Here is a 5,000-nt window from a genome sequence, read left to right as displayed (position 1 = left end):
CCAACAAACATACCGTTCATGAAATTACATAATTTTCATAACAATCACCATCGCGGAATCCCCTTGTTGCTGGCTCATTGTAGTTCATTTTCCACACCGAATTTCCTTGTTTGGCAACAGCCGCGCAGCGCGGTACAGAAAGGCGCACGATGGAACGATTCCAACTTCTGGCTCCGAACATTGTTCACCGCTGCAGCCGATCGCCGTCGAGATTCTCTATCGCCAAATATGGAAACGCTGTCTCGTGCGCTCGCGACGAGGGAAATTCTCAATTCCTCAATTCGTTGCTCCCCCCCCCCCCCCCCCCCCCCCGGGCTACACTTCTGCCCCACCAAACGGTGACCATGTAAAGCAGTGTGTTCGAGTGTTGGCCGCTACGTCTCAAGCCAAAAGATGCCACCCGAAGTGGCTCCTCTGGCTGCCAGGGGGTTGTGATACGCTAACGCGGCTAACGTCACCATTGCCACCGCACTAGCGCCCTGTGCTCAACATAAATGTTCTAAAAATAAGGCCTCTATCATACCGACACACCGCTGGCTGGTAACCCGTGCAACCATTACCAACGCACAGCAAAGTCGTACCCACTACCAGTATCAGTAAACCAAAGCCAAGAACAGCAGCTTCAGCAGCACGATCTCACCGATACTCGGCGTCTCAAGACCGAGACTGCTGTTGCTGCTGCAAGAGCCACTTGGTAGCCCCGAGCCAGGGATCCATCGTGCCAGAACATGTTTTGTTCTGCGAGCATCAACAACTCCAACCGACCACCGGTGACGAGAACGTTGTGATTCCGGCCACAAGAACGATTACAGTGAGCTTGCTGAGTCTCCTAAACTTGAACACGAGCCACGTCGTCCAGTATTTCGCTTATTTCGCATCAAAGTAGTGCCGTCCATCCGTACCCAGCCTAAACAGATCCAGCGGACCTTAGCCGGAGTAACGAGACATGTTCCACACCGACGCGGCGCATTGGCGTGGGAGCTCACTAATGCGGGCTGACTGATCACACTAATGTTGTACGATCTGTTGGACAAGCAACGGCACAGCGTACAGGGTCGGTCTGTGAGGTGTAGCGTCGCGTTATGGAGCGTGCGATCGTTAATGGGGCAGCATTTCAATCGTCACCACGGGTTAAACTAGAGTTGAGTCGTTTTTCTCGCGTCTTCTCGCGGCTTGTCAACTGCCCCATTTACACGTGTACGGTGTGTTGGTGGTTTGATGGGAATGCTTTGATATGCATTAGTGATGATGTGTTTCGAAGAAAGCATTTCAATGCCATTCATCATCTGCCAGTTTGTGGCGCTTCCAGTGTAGAGTTGTGATAATACGACCAAGCGGCCAATGAATTAATCTCCATTTCTGAGTAACAGAGTCGAAACATACACAAAACTACTCTAAACAAACACTATTGGGGCATGTCATGAGATGCAAGTGTTCTAGCAGACGTTCTGCAACAATTATTCGCTTCCTAAACTGTTGTCAGCGGAACAGAAACGGAACTTTCATTCCAGGTTCAAATGTAGGTCGCTCGTTTGCAGCATTCTGGAGCAGCGGACATAGATCTTCTGGTTCCGCTCCGCATCTGGCTATCCTGTTCACCAGGACAATCTAGCGATGCCGTTGGCACGTTGTGGCATAAATCACCAAACTTACATCGTAATTTTTAAATGATGCATAAAACTACGAGACAGCCCCGCACCGTGCCATCGCTTCCATCACGGCAATCCGAGAGCAAATCCATTGCGATTCTTACAATTTGAATAATTGTCCTGTGGCTCATGTATTATGCAAAAAAAAGAAGAATGAAACCTCCATAGAAGTCGCAGCACAGCGACAGACAATCGTTTCCTTCGTTTTTCTGCACCATTCCCGTGGAAATGTGCAATCATCGGCCTCCCCAATCATAAATCATCGCGCAGTAGAACATTAGAAACAGAAACCGAACCAAAAACGGCATCCAGGACAGCATGTCCGGATGACAAAGGTTTTACTAAGAATGGGGAGAGACAATCTGTAGCTTGAGGTCGTGCGTTGGTCATTACCAAACACACTAAGGAGGACAAATTCATCCTTTAAATGATGCCACTTCCGGTAACCGGAGACACTCACAAACAAACACAAAATTACTAGGACTATATGCTGAGAGAAAAAAAAAACATCACCGATCCGTTGTTTCCGTGTTGAACTTGTGGCAGTCTTGGCCACAAGATTCTATTGCGTTTTGTTAATTATCAACTTAACTTTGGCGTTGCCTAGAGACGCTCGTTGCCTAGAGACGCGCGTTGCGTAGCAACGCGTCATACACATCAGAGTAAACTGGAGATTTCTCGATCTCTTTCAATCCGGGCTTTTGGCGAAGCAACACGCGTCCGCGGCACGGTGCAAGGACCGAGTGTTAAAACATAGTTCCGTGCAATAAACCAACTACACACTCGTAACTCATCCACTCCAATCCTTTTCCCCATCGTGTAATAAAAAGAGGAACGTTCATACCATCCGTTCCTAAAAACTGGACACCGGATCCAACACGGATGCACGCCAACACATGCCAAGAATAGATCCGCTTTTGCGGTGGTTTTGGTTTGCTTGTTTACTGAGCTACATCATTTTTATGTCCTTCCAACAAGCACCATTCTGCCACGAGAGAAATGTGTGTCATAACATCCATCCAACGGCAATAAATTGACCTGCTTGCGACGATAGTCCGGCAGTGTTTGCTGCCAAAATTCTGGACTGAACCGTAACCCAACGAGGGCGGGAACGTGGGGGTTGATGTTTTTCTGACACTTTTTTCCCACGGTAGCCGACGGACGGCCCGTCCGAAACCACGGGGTTGGGTTGTCCACGGTTGACTTAACGTTCCAATAATCTGTACCCCACGCCGACACCGTGACGTCGTGGGTTGTCAACCGCTTGACAGGCTGCTTGCCGCCATCAGGTCGCGGTAATTAGCCGAGTGAGACGGATGACGAAGGCACGGAGGAGGTTGGAGCAGTATCCACGGGGGACACAGACACCCCGGCCGGCGAGGGTGATGGTGTGAATATTATCACCTCGTTACCTGTCCGGAAGTCCCTGTCGACGGCGGGGAGGCGATTGAACGATTTCGTTTGGTTTTTTTTTGTTCATTTTTGTGGATCAACATTAAAGCAATCAAACGGTAATCATCATATGAATTTCGGAATGGAGCGAATGATTGAATACAATCAGGGAAATGAATATTGATGAGGGATAAGGAAAGGGATTTAACATATCAGTGCATAAGAGCATAAGTAATTGTTTTGCTAAAACCAGAACCGTCCTACAATTTGAGGAATGAGAAATATGGTTTGTGAATACACTAATGTGATTAATGCATTTTTGAAAACATTCTGATAGACATTAGTACCGTCCTGCTTTGCTTATCTATTTCAGGCACAGTGTCGCAGAATATGTTGGTCATTATAAATTTTGTGGTTTAAATATAACTCGGAGAAAGAGGAGAATCTCGGTCTCGAATAACATAATCATTCCGTTTTTCATTTCTTTGGTCTAAAAACTACCCACCAGGAGATCGTTTTATGGCCCAAGTAATAATAACAAACGAGAGCGAAAGGGTAGAGATGAAAACTCCGAGATAATATCCGTTCTGGTATGTGTGAAAAGGTGTATCAGAAAGAATGAAGAATATGAATCTTATCGCCTCAGTATGTGACGTGGTAGGGGTGATGGGTGGCAGGCCGGTGTTTACAAGAGGCCACCATAATTGGATGACGAAGTAGAGACAAAAATAAATCTATCATGAGATCAAATAGAGAGAGCTGCTTCAGTCATTTGTTTTCGCAATCCCAGACCGAATCGAACTGAAACACATCCGAGAACTTTGGGCGTGAAATATGAATTATGTGATACAACCGACTTTCCACTTCAACCCACTCGCAAGAACTGGACTCGAACTTTTCCACTTTTCCTAGTGTATCGAGGAAGTTCACTTCTCATAAAGCATAACCCAACATTGCGCCCACATTCTCCGAACCTCCTGAGGCCAGCAGCTCCCAAGAAGGTAATGTACGCGACTTACTCCGACTACCTGCCATCCGGCTGTCCTGGGGCCACACGGAGAGGCTTTTCTCGTCCTTCGCCTTGGCCACTTACACCCAGACACACTCCATCCGTCACTGTCCGAACTCACGCGAAGTGCATTAGCTCCTCGTGCGATCGAAACCAGCCCATATATGAGAGTACCTGAGCAAGGGAGCAGTGGAAGGAAGGGTTGGAGTACTTCATGCACCCTGGCAAAGGAAGCATAAATTTTTAAACATAATTGCACCATAAAATTGTTCTGCTCTCTTGCGCACGTGACCGAGAACTTTTTCGTACACGATGGCCGCAGTTGGTGGCATCGGCCTTAAGCCTTCCGCCAGCGATGCACTGCGGTACGGAACCGTCCCACCATTACCCTGAAGCCGGGGACATCCGCCGTCCGATTGCACTTCCTTTGTGGTGGCTGTCTGGTTGGTTGGCGGACGGATGAGGTACGTAGCTTGAAGGTTAACAAAATTACTCATATCGTTCACCTTACTGCCGGCCGGACTGCAGCAAACAGCTCTCCGTTGTGTCTGACCTGCAATAAATATCCATCAAGTGGCGGTCTGATCCTGGATCAAGTGCACAAGGTGCAGCACGGCTATTAACTGGGCCAACGATGGCGATTTGGAATGATGAGAAATTTTAATTGCTCCTCGAGCGTGACGGGAACGAACAAAAACTAACGGTAAATTTACAAATATTTCGTAGAAAACATCGCCCCTCAAATAAATCCCCTAAAGTAAGGCAATTTTTCGATATTTTTGTTTCGTCGATTGTTCGTCAGCCGAAGCTCCCTAGAGAAAAACACGAAAACTCACATTTTATTTTTCGATCTTTTTCCACAATTTCCTATAACTCTAGTTCACAGAAAAGTGTAATAAAATAATGTTTGAGCCCCAAACGAACAAAATGAAACCGAATTTGTTTTTCGC

Source organism: Anopheles aquasalis, chromosome 3 (genome assembly GCF_943734665.1).
Source record: "Anopheles aquasalis chromosome 3, idAnoAquaMG_Q_19, whole genome shotgun sequence".
Classification (NCBI taxonomy): Eukaryota; Metazoa; Arthropoda; class Insecta; order Diptera; family Culicidae; genus Anopheles; species Anopheles aquasalis.
Note: the sequence above shows the minus strand (reverse complement) of the source record.